This window comes from Marmota monax, unplaced genomic scaffold, assembly GCF_021218885.2.
Source record: "Marmota monax isolate L192 unplaced genomic scaffold, Marmota_monax_Labrador192_F-V1.1 WCK01_AAM20220418_F8-fsc00063, whole genome shotgun sequence".
In the NCBI taxonomy this organism is placed as follows: domain Eukaryota; kingdom Metazoa; phylum Chordata; class Mammalia; order Rodentia; family Sciuridae; genus Marmota; species Marmota monax.
In genome coordinates this window covers 5,290,506-5,305,437 of record NW_026693726.1, presented here as the reverse complement: position 1 = coordinate 5,305,437, position 14,932 = coordinate 5,290,506, and the positions used below count along the sequence as shown (strand labels likewise).

Sequence of the window (14,932 nt, the reverse complement as noted above, 5' to 3'; positions counted from 1 at the left end):
ATGTGGTAACCAGAGGCTCACAGGAACCTAACCTGATTTTCCCCTTGGGACAACAGCTCAGTGTTTGCTAACTCAGAGTTTACCATGACTTTATAGAACGTAACTATTGAGACTAACAAGAACAGACTGCAATGTACTATTGGTAGACCATGAAAATGGGGAACAATGTTTGGACCACAAAGGTGGAAGGGCAGACCCAAATTATGAAAGAGGTTTTTATGCCCTACGAAGTAATATGGACTCCTCTTGGATCCAAAACTGTATTCCACTTCCTGTTCCTTACTCTAGCACTGGTGTCGGCACAGACATATCATCTACAAGAAAAACTACTACTCAACGCTCTTTCCCTCTATGCACACCGTTCTTTCTGCTGTGAGCAGTGCTGATGACAAAAGTATATTGTAAGTCACAATACAGTCCAAAGAAGCAGGGGAATTTAGATGGGTATGGTGGTACACATCTGTAATCCCAGTGACTTGGGAGGCTGAGGCAGGAGGATCTCAATTTCTAAGCCAGTCTCAGCAACTCGGCAATTAAGTGGGTTCAATGAAAGAAGGAAGGAAGAAAGAAAATAAAGAAAAAGAAAAAATTAAATTCAGTAATATATGTATATATTACCGAACATAATACTGTATGTCAAAATGCTATCCTTTCAATTTAATCAATATTTTAAAAATTATCAATGAAATATTTCACCTTTTTTGGGTACTCTTAAAATCTAGTGCATTTTACACTTAGTTCAAACTAGCCAATTTCAAATACTCCAAAGCCACCTGTGGCTAGTGGCTACCATCATTGGGCAGTAAAGACCTGGAGTATCTTGTAAGGTACTTGGGGAATCACCTTGCTAGCCTAATCTCAAGAATCAGCTCCATCCCTCATTGTCTCTGCTAAGGGTTCCCTGGTCAATCTTCTCCCCATCCCCAGTGAGAGTCAGTCATTCTTTTCCTATTCTAGTGAAGCACATGACAAAATCTTACAACGACAAGTTGTTAAATGAGCAAGAGGATTTAAGTGTAAGAATGAAACCAAAACTAGTTATTTTTATATTTTAGAAATAAGCCAACACATAGGAGGCTACAAAGGGACAAGTGATAAAGCTAAATCTACACTTTGCTTTTCCACTCACTCTCAAGGATTCAATAACAAGAATTTAGTAGAGTAAAAACTTGTTTTCCAGAAAGAATGACACCACTTAGGAGCAAGGACACTGTTTGAAAATAGCTTGTCCCCCCAAACTCATATATTAATGATGTTAGAAGGTAGAAACCGTCTAACATCATTAATATGACAGAAATGATAACTGGAGGTGGACCCTTTGGAAAGTGATTGGGTTTATATAAGGTCATTAGGGTAGCGGCCAGAAGACAGAATCCCAGTGACTTTATAAGAAGAAGGACAGAGACCAGACATACAGACACACAAACATATGTCCTCTGTTACTTGCCATGTGATGCTCTGTGCCACCATGGGACTCTGCCAGCAAGAAAGTCTTCACCAGAGACCAAACAACAGAGTGGCCCAGCTTTGGGCTGTGTATACCTTCTGAACACTAAGTTATATATTTATTAATCTCTTAGCTTGCCTTAGGTATTTCGTTACAATAACAAAAATTGACTAATACAACTGTAAATCATTAAAGTTTGACAAAGTACAAGGAATCCCCATCTGAAAGAAAAACTATACAGACAAGAACTCATCTCTAGGGGATCTGCATGGATATAAAATGATTTACAACAAAGCTAAGTCAGTGGTTTACTCTCCAGGGGTGTTCTCAATGTCTGAAAACAAGGATCTTAATTTGGATTCTCTGTGGTTTTTACACCTGAATGCTCCATCATAGCAGTGCAGTGAGTAAAGGACCTTGGAAGCAGCAGGTCTCCTTATGCCAAGAAAAAAAAGGAGAAGTAGCTAAGTAAGAAAATATGCAACATGCATCTCTCAGACTGACTGGGCTTCTCCCATCCCATTAATCTCATAGCAACTCAGTCTTTCTCCTAATAATCTCTGCTACTTCAGGTTAATGCTCTCCCTCATCATATATCCTTCCTCTGAAGCAGATTTATAAATTAACTATGAGTTAATTTCCATGAACAAATGTTTCTTTTTAATGCAGATCAAACACACTTTAAACAATGCTTTACTCTTTATATGAAATGAAATTCATTAAAAGTACAAACATTTAAGAACAAAATCACTTCAACTTTTACATAGTTCTTTCCTTGTCCCTATCTTCATCCATACTTCCTTCTACAATAAATGAGCAACTGGAACTGAATTCAGAATACATAGTAATTTGAAGCCTAGACTTAGAAGGCAAATAAGCTGGGTTTGAATTCTGCTCTGCATACCTGGTAGCTGTGTGAGCTTAAACAATTTACTTTACCTTTCTATGTCTTCACCTCCTCAAACTGTCAAATAAGCATAGGATAGCACAACCAGTATTGTTATGAGGACTAAATGAATTAATATATGAGAGGTCAGCACAATAGTGTTTGGTACACAAGTTTTACTATATAAAGTTCAGCTTTATGGTTAAAAAAACAAAAACAAAAACAAAACTCCTAGCATTTTATTGCTAATGTAACTTTCCTCAACAAAAGATGGGGCGGGGGAGTCCATAAAATTGTTAATAAGCAAATATAAAAATGAAATACAAGAATGAACACTTACTATTTATAACAAGGAAGTAAAATTTGAAAAGTCCAATTAATAATTTTTTAAAAGTTCTTATTTGACAAAATTAAGATTTATCATTCACTTTGGTTGAAGTAAAAGGATTTATAAAAACATATATTTAAATATAAGCCTCATTTATGCTTTTATGACCTTTTGTTAATTTGAGTTGATATCTAAAATGATGAAGTCAAAGATCTAATTTGTGTCTCAACATCTTTCTTCATTTGACTAGTGTTCTAAGAAGAAACAATTCAAAGTCAAGAACTGACTTTGCTGCATTAATGATCATTACATTACGAGCTATAACCCTGCCTGTTAACTATTAACTTGGTGAAGAGTCATTTCTGCAACTAAAATGCACACCAGAAATGCCAAGTACTACCTCTGCTTGTCAAAGACTACAGCATCTGTGAGAGAAACAGGCAAGCCAGCTTATCCCAAATCTCTTTCAGCATTTCTGATGATTAAAAATTTAGAGTAAACCCTGTAAGTGGCACACTGGACCATTTTGCTGGCCATCACAGACTTTTCCAGTGGATGAACTTGATATTCCCTGGGCTTCCAAAGAATCATATAGTCTTTTAATCCTGCCTAAACCTTCCCCAGACCTATACTTTTTTTTTTAAAACGGTCTTCTGAACATATTTCACTGAGTTTGACAACACTGAATGCTAAGATCACCTTTAATTCCACCTTTTCTTATCCTATCTCCCCTACAAATTAAAAATTGCTCCAAAAAAACAAACCCTCCCAGCCTGACAAGATCAGACCCAATTATCATATTTGTGGTTAAGTGATGTGGTAGGAATTCTGAAGTGCAGCAGGATCTGCAAGCTAGTCATCTGGCTTGTTTATACACTACCTTGATGTCAACACTTGTGTTTTTTAACTCTAATAATGCAATTGGGTGCTTTCTCACTCCCCAACCTCCAAAAATAAAGGGCATTTTTTGGATAACACAGTATATTAATCAATTTATGAAAATACTTTCAAATTATAAGGACTGACACTTATGTTCTAGAAGAATAACAATGCTACCAAGAACAAAACTATTCTAGTTTTAGGAAACTGTAAATAAAATAAACATTTGTTACAATACAAAGAAAATATGAACTGGCACAGATGTAGCCCCGTTTTACCTAACATCTAAACCTGCTCGAGTGAAAAGCCATGTACAAAGTCATAGGCACTCTCTGAATGGCCAGAAAAGCTTTACATAAAATTCCTTCAACCACTTGAAATTCACACAGAATTCAGGATAATGACCTTTGAAGCTGGATTCCAATACCAGATATTAAGTTATCTCATTGAATTAACTCTCAAATTTGCCTGTGTTTTCCCATTAATGTTTTACAGAGTGTCTAACAATGATGACGATGATGATGATAGACGCTCAATAAAACACCTTGAATTATTCCAAAATTCATGGGTCATTTTATATCAAGTAACACAATAAAAGAGCAAAAACAAAGGAAAATAAGAAAGCCCAAACAATCTGACTTTGAAAGTTTTGCTATTCAAATTATTCAATACACCATGCTAGCTAGCACCTTTTGAGCTAAAATCTATCGTAGATTGACTTCAAAAATACAGGGACCTCTATAGTTAAAAATAAAATTAAAAATTCAGAGTGACAACAGCTATAGTTAATTGTTTATTTGAGCCAAGTTGTCTTTTTTACATGGGTAGACTAAGGTGCCAGTGGGATTTTTCTTTTTCTTTTTTAAAGAAAATCCCACTTAATAAGATTAATGATTTATTAAACTATATTGTACTAAGATATGGCTTGCAGAGAAGGAGACTCTCCTGCACTTAGTATAATTAAAAATTATGTTTGAATTGCTCTCATGATCTTCTGTTGGAAAAGACAGCAAAAATTAATTCTTTGTTTAACTGTCTATACATTGCATGAATAGCCTGATAGATTTCTTACCTCCTCCTATGTCAATTTCAAAAGGGAGCTGCATACAATATAGTGTAGTTTCAAAAATCATATGTGATTTGGAAACACCCTCTCCTCCTCCCAAGTTGAGCGTATTTGCTCTACATGTCAAATGAAAAACATTAGTAAATTAATTACTTAGGTAAACATTGTATAATAAACCTTTTCAGATGAAGCTTATTATCTTTCACCAATCTCAGATTTTTAAGTACTGCACCTTCCAAGGTTAAGAGAAAGGTACAGACTGCTAAGAGAATTAATAGCATTAGCATGAGCAAAAGTGGGCAAGTACAGTCTGAAGATTAACTAAATGTTATTTACTTTCCTGCATATAGCAGCATAAAGATCAATCAAAGAAAGTTAGGTACTATATTTAACAGCAGCAGCCAAAAAGAAAGAAAGAAAAAGAAAAAAGAATAAAAATTCATTCAATAAAGGCCTCAGCCAAAAAAAAAAAAAAAAAAAAAAAACTCTATCACCTAATCAAAAATTAAATAATTTCAAATTCACTGCAAAGATCTTTTATAAGCTTGGAATTACAAAAGAATAGTGAAAAGTATAAACAGAGAGACACAAATGCAAACTTATTATATTTATTCCTTAATATTTAAGATTTGCATCCTAAAGACTTAAAAGATTCTTCCAAATTTAAGAAAATGCTTGCCAAAATATATATTAAAAACAGGCATGAAACTATATTTGGCCACATAAAGAAACTGCAAGTAATCTTTAAACACAAAACAAACACAAAAGAAATAAGGACCACAGAATCAATTTGGGTTACATTGTATCTATTTGTTCCTCAGAACATTATCACTATCTGGTTGTCATGCTCAATCCTCCCCTTCCACAATCTTACAAACACATCCAATCCACAAGCAAACAGAATTCCAAGAACATTACCAAATATTAAGTCAGAGCACTTCTGAAACACACCTTGTAATTGTCCACAGCCTCTGCAGTTCAAATCAGAGCTCAGCAGGTCTCTTTATCTTCACCAGTGATGTAAATACAAATACCATACATCACTCTTCAAAACAAAACAAAAAAAACCCCCACAATTAGCAGTAAATGTATTGCCTCAGAGATAAATCTCCTCTATTAACCCAAACCCACATTACGTCTTGATGTAAACCTAAGCACATGCTGAGCACCCCGCTGCTCATCTCCTCTATCGTTCTGTTTTACGATAGCTGACAAACTAGCCACACAAATCCTTTTTTAGCTGCTGATCAGACAGATCCCCCTTTGACAATCCAGCATGGTGGAACACTCGAAAATTCTTCCTGCTTCTATTCTGTTGCTTGCTCTAAAAACCGGTTTCCTTTTCATTGAGATAATAGCCTTTTCTGCAGTCACATGACTCAGAAGCTACATTAGCAGAGCTTTATGATAATAGACTGAGTAAGCCTCTACTCCCTTCTGCTATTAAGGGGATGTCTTTTCTCTCTCTCTCTCTCTCTCTCTCTCTCTCTCTCTCTCTCTCTCTCACACACACACACACACACACACAGTCTCAGACTCAGTCTCTCTCTCTCATACATGCACGAGCATGCAATGTGCACATGCACTCATACACATATCCCAAATCATTTACTCTTTGTGGCATGCTTATAATACATAAAAGGAACAGCCTAAAATGAAAATACAATTTCTAGAGCTGCTAAAAATAACTGCTCAAAACAAACATTCTGACACACAGTCTTCCTTTTACTACATGCAGCACACTGGCCGTAGACACTTCCTATGAACAGCAGTACAAAGTGGGACAGTCAGAAGGAAACATGTACTCCCCTTGTTCTCTTTTGAGCTTTGCCCCCAATGATATAAATCTGACAAATTTTGCATAATGAACACTTTGTAGACATCATAACTATACTCACATACTGGGAATTAATTCCCTATATTAATAAAACACGTGAAAACATACTTTTTAACACTAAAATGCACTCTTACTAGGAATAATTTCTGATTAAGTAATATATAAATCGTTCTAAGAAGAAATGTACTCCCATTGCCAAAACAATCTTTAAAGAAAATTCAGAACATCCTTGGAGTCTGGTAAATTTGATCTATTTCTGAAAATCAACTTTCAAAACATATTTGGAAACACCAGCACAGAGCCCAACATAGTGGTTGCTACCTAATTTTTGTCTAAACATCCCTAAGTAACAGGTGGATGGACTAGACAATGAGATAACAGAAGACTATATTACATGTCTATTTCACCTTTGGTTATAGTTTGTTTCATTTATTCATTACTTTCTTGATTGACCCATATTTATATAGATTTATGGAGCACAATGTGAGGTTTTGGTTCATGTATACATTGTGTAATAACCAAATTAGGGTAATTAGCATATCCTTGTTTCATATTAAAAACTGTTTTTATGCCATCAGGCAAGCAATTTGGGGATGGAGTTTAAATATAAGAGTTCTAGGCTGTTGAAGGTGGAGAAAATGACAGGGTACGGAGCTACCCTCCAAAGAAAACCACACTGACACACACACAACAGAAAGAATGCTGTACATAGTGAGACTCAAAGATAAGATTGTAATCTGAAGTCAACACATTAATTTAAACTACATTTCACATTTCTCAGTAATAACTAGTTTTTCAACTCAAAAAATGGAAGACATATTTTTAACACATTTTTTTAGTTTTAATCATGGTGTAACACATAAAATTTACCATTTTAAACCATTTTTATGTTTCTAGTTCAGTAATGTTAAGTTGTACAGCCAATCTCCTGAACTTTTTCATCCCACAAAACTGAAACTCTTTACCTCTTAAACAACTAACTTCGTATTTCCCCTCCCCTCAACTTCTGGCAACCACCATTCTGCTTTCTGTTTCTATGAATCTGACTATGTAGATACTCCTATATGTGAAATCAGAGAGCATTTGTCTTTTTGTAGATATTTTAACGAATAATTATTATAATACCAGGAGATCAAGAAAGCTTTTATCTCACAAAATCACTTTACATAAACTGCATTATTCCTAAGTAAACTAAGCCAACAATATTCTCTAAAACAAAAACAAAAACAGGAATTGTTACAAAACAACTATACAGAAGGGATTATTAACATTATTACATAAAACTTACCTACCTAAAAATCTGAAATTTTTAGAACCCAAAGAATTTGACAATTCTAATTTGGAAACTTTTAGTTTAATTCTATTAAGCACTTAACTGAGGTATAAAAAAACTGAGGTAGGATGGAGTAGGTGTTTACTAATTCTCTTTAAGTCACTGAAAGCAACCTTGGCTGCTCTGGAAGACCACTCTACCAACTGAGAGCCTGAAATTATTAGCACTGTGTGTCAGGGTATATAGATTTTTCATAAGGAAATACCTAAGCTAAAAAATTGAATTAGGAAATAAAATATTTTAGGGATCAAAATAAATAAATAATGTGAAATGCCAGCCCATGGCAACAACTCATAATACAAGGCAAAGCAAAATTCAGAGTTTTAGAAGATAATTATTAAAGAATCTTTAAATATCATAATGATTTTAACAGCCACCTAAATATTTTAATTATTCGCCTAAAACCTAAAATCAATGATCAGCTAGCACACCATAAAATTAACGCAGTGGACTGTTGGTATGAGAGAAAACTTTTTAAAAGACTGGCATAAAAAGTGCACAGACAGTGAAAATGTGTCCAAATCTATCCAAATGTGTCCTTTTTCTGTTTACAGGGTCATGAAATCTTTGGTGATCTTATAGATTATTTCCATAGAGGGAGTGTGAATTCACAAACACTTGAATACCCACATGTCCTTTATTAACCACAATGGAGCTTTTACAAACTATTTCTTAGTCAGACTGCAGACAATAACAAAATGCTATAAATTTCCCTGATCAATAGCAGTAAGAAAATGTCTCCTGCCAAACACATCTAAGAAAATCTCTTGATCCAGATTCTGTGCTTACATTTCAAGATGTATTGATGTTAGCAAATCTGTCCCTCTGTCATGATTTCTGCTGGCATACCCAAATTGGTAAAATTGCCTAACTTTCCTCCTGAGTACAGAAGTGGCTACAGCAGATTTTATCGTTAGCAATTTTTAAACTTTTTTCCTCACCAAGGCGGTAGTGTTTATGAGGGAATTAATTTGTAAAGTTGTTTCTAGCTTTAACATTTTATGATGGTTGTTATATATAATCAAGGTTCATTTCTTAATCCAAAAGTCTGGTGAGAGGTAAAACAAGGATTTAATAGAATAATGTTTTAGTTTCTAAGGTAAGGTACAATTCATAGTGCAATATACAGATCTTAGGAGTAAAGTTTAAGAGTTGAGGCAAATCAATGTAGCTATGGAATCCACATTCCTATCAAGATGTAAAACTTTCACCACTGCATGCGGTTCTCTCCGTGCCCATTCTTGGGTAACCTCCACTTCCTCATCCTGCCAACAAACACTATATTCCGATTTTCTATTACCACAGATTAGTTTTACATTTTCTAGAACTTCAAATAAATAGAATCACACAGTAAATACTCTTTTGACCTGACTTCTTTCAGCATATAGTTTCTCAGATTCATCCACATCATTATTACACATTACTAATTTGTTCCTTTTTATTGCTAAGGGCATTCCATTGTATGAATATGCCACAATTTTTTTTAATCCATTGTCCTGAGGATGAACATTTTGAGCTGTTTCCAGTTGAGACTGGTGGTAAACAGAAATATAAAATGGTCCTTCAACATTCTCCATTCCCTGATGTACAAATTCTGCATAATTCCCAAGACTATACAGTTTTATACCAAAGGCTGATTCATTTTACATGGCACAATTGACTTTAAGATCAGGGTACTACAGGGGTGGCTATGAACTAACTACAAGGGCTTCCTCTGATGGTGTCTTAAGAGTAGTTAGGTTCCTCAACAGTAGAGCATAAACACCTAAAGGCAGGGATCACCACCTCCATTTCCCTCCTCACCCCCAATATCCTTAGCAGTATGTATCCTAGTGCTGTGTCTTTATATCATGTGGCCAAAATATTTCTTTTTCCTTAAAAAAGTGATTACATAGAAATGTGAAAAAAAAATGCTTTTGAAGAGGCCTCTTTACAGAGAGGAAAAAACATGGCCGTAGAATTAGACTTTAGTTTAAATCCATGTACTGAACCTATGAAGCTTAATTAAGTCATTCAACCTCTCTGAATCTTGGGTTCCTTATCTATAAAGTTGGTGGGGAGGATGCCTATACTACAGTGTTACTATGAATACTCTCAGTTATATGTAAAGCAACTAGCCCAGTGCATGGCATATGAGGTCATCAATTGATGACAGCCATTATCAGTTCTCAGTCTGATGTGACATTAGGCAAAAACAAGAGAAACAATATCTGTACTCCACAAATGCAAGGAGGAAATGAAAGACAATATGTAAGATAATTATACTTGGGTTAAGTTGGCTAGGCCTATAGATCACTTTCATTTGCATTTCCAAGCTTTTAGTAATGTTGTTTTCATAATTTAAAAATACAGCAGAATGTTAACAACTTCTTAAGCTCAGTGGAGGGTATATGGGGGTTTTTACTAGTCTCAATTTTTATAATACAAATATCAAAAATTAAATTGAGTCTACTATACCAAAAGATGGAATTCTTTAATCTACAAAGTTTTTTATATACTGTGAACATATATTTATTCATATGATTAAACATCAGAAAAATTCTGAAGGTGACATGTTTAATAAGTTGCAGAGTGTGGACAAACTTTTAAGTAATTCGTAGTATCAATTTATAACCCCATTAAGAACTGAAATTCTGCCACGAACAGTGGTGCATACCTGTAATCCCAGCAGCTCAGGAAGGCGAGGCAGGAGAATCACAAGTTCAAAGCCAGCCTCAGCAATGGTGAGGCACTAAGCAACTCAGTGAGACACTGTCTCTAAATAAAATGAAAACAGGGGTGAAGATGTGGCTCAGTGGCCAAGTACCCCCTAAGTTCAATCTCCAGTGCCAAAAAAAAAAGACTTGAAATTCTATATTTTAGCTCAATATCAGATTTTAAAAACCTATTATAAAAACATGGAATAATTAATGTATGTTAAGTATATTTTCAAATGCAATAAAGGATAAGTTTTGAAAAAGTAAGATAACAAGGTAAAAAATAATAATGCCCATTTGCATTTGCTGCTTCCAACAGGCCTAAATCTGCACAGAATTGGCACTCAGGACTTAACCTCCTTCCTCCATAGGAGAGCCAGGAAAGGCCTATCTTTGAATAGTCTGCTTGTAGATCATTCCTATATTAACTAGAGAGTTCAGGCTTTCAATGAGCCTTAAAAAGGGACCAACTGTACTAAGCTAGCAAAAAGTGCTATTTTGTTGGGTTATTTCTAGTAAAAGGCTATGCAAACAGCAGTACGTAAATGTCTATGATACTACAGGAGTCAATTATACCCACACAAAAGACGGCTGAGGAGGACTACGGAGTGCAATCACTTCTAAATACAACTCTGCCAAGTTACTACTTTATCAAATGAAGTAAAGCACAAATAGCATACTACCTTCCATCTCAGAATTTGTACTTTATCCATCGACTTCAGAGACTTCAAACTACACCATCGGATTCCTCCCAATTAGTGCATATGTAAACACTCTAAAGTAAGTCACCTTTAAAAGGTACGTTCAGTCTTTGAAGTCACTGGAATATTACTAGGTTAAAAACTGAAATTAAGTGATATGTTAGCCAGAATTACTAAGTATCTTAGTGGCCTAATAGACCTTAAACTTTGTATACTTTGGGCTTCTGAAAATGACAAAATCCCAGAGATGAATGTAAACCACAAAAATATGATTCGTTGTTAATCCAGTCCTCTGAGATTGGCATTCTTCCCTAGAAAGTCCGTGTCAGCTTCTATGGCCAAAAAGAATCTTGTGGCTAAAAAGAAGGTGAGAGCCATCTAGTCATGGGACTCTCAAAGTCATCCATTTCATATTCCCAGACCTGGCTAACTCCAAGGTCCCAAGAAAAACTTTTCAAATGCCTAGCTTTGGAATGATTTACATATTAATTAAGGTGAAGACCTCCCAAATGTCACGGGGAAATCAAAAAGAACCAAAGGTGAGAACAGATCACACTGCATCTTTGAACCATGAGTATCAATGTGTCACAGACAGAATGGAAGAAATGCCATAGATCCTTCGGAGTGTCCAGCTGATGCCTCAGTAACCTGGCTGTCCTAAACTTGTGTGGTTAACAGGCTTAGTTACCTCTTCTGACTCTGCTGCTCTTCATTTCCCCTGTGCATTAACTTCTCTGAATAAAACCAAGACAAAGCAACAGACACCCACTGAAGACTATAGAAAGAGCCTGGCTCACTTTCTTCTATGTAACACAAAGGAGCACAAGACAGGTCATGGTTAGTATTAAGGCTCTTATGTCTCTTCTTGCCAATCTCTTTAACAAAGATTGGACTGCAAGTTTTCGTTTATTCATAAATTTGGCCAAACAGAATTGTCAAGTTAGACCAAAAGCTATTCTTTGTAGAGATGCTATATTCAGAGGCAAATAAATATTCATCTATTCCAATTTCCACAGGCACGAGAGGCACTTACAACAAAAGGTGCTAAGGAACATGTGTTTCACGTTTGTCTACAACACTGCATCCTACAGCACATCACTACTTCTCAGTACCCCGAGCCAATTATGACTCAACTTCAAGTGTCACTTGTTAAATGCTTTTGAATGAGGTTGAATTTCTTTCACCTCCCCTCACCTTCTTTTGCTTTCTCCTTATTCTCTTCTTCATCTAAAAATATAGGTAAGATTATTTATCCTTGTTATGGTAGTAATAATTAGAATTATAGCAGCAAGTAAGAGAAAAGGGGCAAATGTCATTAGCAGAAAAAAATAAATCTTTAAAATCCCATAAGTCATAATTTATAATAATGGAAAAGTATTTTTGATAACTAACCTGATGTATTTTGGTTATTTTTCTTTATTTTTTAATTTTTTTAAGCTCTAAGTTAACTAATTTCATTGAACACTTATTCAGTATCAATAACATGTAAGGCACTAAGTCTTCAGGACAAAATCTGTAATCTCCAGGGACCTTTAACCAAAGAGGGCAAAAAGAAAAGCAGGCAAAACTTATAAAATATGATCAGAAATGCGACAGTAGAAATGTATCAAAACTGATATTAGAGTTAGTTAGAAAAATTCAGAAGCTATTGCAATAATGAGAACTGATGAGATTATGTATCTAAACTTAAAAAGCTAATGACAGCCTGGAAATAAACCCTCACACATATAGCCAAGTGACTTTTAACAAGGGTGCCATGTCTAATCAGTGGGGAAAGGGTAGTTCTTTGAAGGATAACAATATCCTTATACATACAAATAGTGATATTGGATCCTTCACTTACATAAACAAAAACTAACTCAAAATGATCCAAAGTCCTAAACATAAGGTCTAAAACTCTTGCAAAAAAGCACAAGGGGGAAGCTTCATGATATTGAATTTAGTAACGATTTCTTGGACATGACCAAAAGCACACGCAACAAAAGGAAAAGTAAGTTGGCCTTCACCAAAATTAAAAATCTCTGGCATCAAAGGATACTATCAACACAGTGAAAAGGAAACCCACAGAATGGGAGAAAATATTTGCAAATTATGTTTTATAATTGATTGGTATCCATAATATGTATAAAAAAAAACTTCTACAATTTGACAATAAAAACAAAGAACCCGGGGGGATAGGAAGGGCAGCAGAATAGAATAGACATTATGATTGCTATATGTATATAGGTAACTCTATGACCAGTGTGATCTGCAATCTGTACAATTAGAAAAATGAGAAATTATACCCCAATAATTCAAATGTATGAATTGCCAAGATCATTGTAATATCATGAATAGCTAATAAAAAAAAAAAAACATAATGGTAACTAACGTAAAAAAAAAAGAATCTGAGAGAGAAAAAATTGGCATGGGATTTTGAACAAACATTTCTCCCAAGAAATGTCAGTATCACTAATCATTACGGAAATGCAAATCAAAACCACAATAAGATATCATCTCATACCCCTAAGAATGACTACTATCAAAAAACTAGAAAATGACAAGCAATGGTGAAGATGTAGAGAAATTGGAACCCTGTGTATTTGTGTATTGCTGGTAGCGTGTAAAATAGTTGGTGAAGCCACTAAAGAAAATGGCATGATTATTTTTCAAAACTTACGGCACCACTCTGGGTATGTCCCCAAAATAACTCAAAGCAGGAAGATGAACAGATATATGTTCACAGCTGCATTATTTATTCATAATAGCCAAAATGTAGAAGCACCCAAATGTCTGATAGATGAGTGGATTAAAAAAATGTCATATGTACATGCAATGGGATATTATTCAGCTTTAAAAAACAGAAGGAAATTTGGGCAAATGTTACAACATGGATGAACCATTAGGACATTATGCTATCTGACTTTATGCTACATATAACAAACCAGTAACAAAAAGACAAATGTTGTATGCTTCCTCTTATATAAGGTACCCTGACTAGTCAAATTCATAGAGGTGGAAATTAGAATGGTGGTTGCCTACCACTGTGGGGAAGAGGAATGCAGAGTCAGGGTTAAAGGACAGAGTTTTGGGGAAGATGAAAATGTGCTGGGGATGGGTGTCGGTGTGGCTGTGTGACGATGTGAATGTGTTTAAGGCAGCAGAGCTATACATTAAAAAATGGCTGAAATGGTAATATTCTATTATGTACGTTTTATCATGTTTAAGAAGTCTAATATACACATTCCTTAGTTAGAAAATGTAAAAAATGTACTCTTTTTCCAAGCTTGGCTTACATTTTCAACATTCTTACTACTGCCTCAATGAAAGTGTTCCTTTTTAGCTGCCAAAATGGGGAAACTTTAATCTTTGACTTATAAGAACAAAACAGAAGAAAAGAAATATCTTTGGACTTCAGCAGTTAGACTTGGGATTTACTCGTAGCCTTTAGGAAGAGAAACAAAAGGATGATACATAAGACTGTTCCACAATGATTATAGCCTCCAAGTCCATAACAGTCACCTGCTGTGTGCCCAAGTTTCAAGTGACTCATGTTAATCTATCAGCAGTTTAAGAAATGGAAACATCCCAGAGATGAGGAGACTTGCTGCTGGACTTTAAAACTGAAGAACAGAATCATGTATCAAATAAGCCAGAAAAATCCATAAAAAGATAAGAGAATAATGTATTCATTTCAGAAGAGAAGGAAGAATAATTTAAATATTTTTTAAAGCAAGTACTGAAAAGCAAACATGAGCAATTTTTTACAGAACTCAAGCT

General features: G+C 34.9%; 1 protein-coding gene across 17 annotated transcripts in view; it reads right to left on the bottom strand.

Annotated features, from left to right (window-relative positions):
* Positions 1-14,932, bottom strand: part of Ncoa2 (nuclear receptor coactivator 2) — a 262,844-nt gene that overhangs the window by 122,003 nt on the left and 125,909 nt on the right. Inside the window, exon 3 of one of the 17 annotated variants that reach the window (XM_058584418.1) lies at positions 10,433-10,533. The exons of 15 other annotated variants lie outside the window; for them this stretch is intronic. The gene's annotated coding sequence lies outside the window, so the exon portion shown is untranslated. Of the gene's footprint in view, positions 1-5,557; positions 7,300-10,432; positions 10,534-14,932 lie in introns of those variants that run through there. One more of the 17 variants, XM_058584421.1, reaches the window with a different exon arrangement.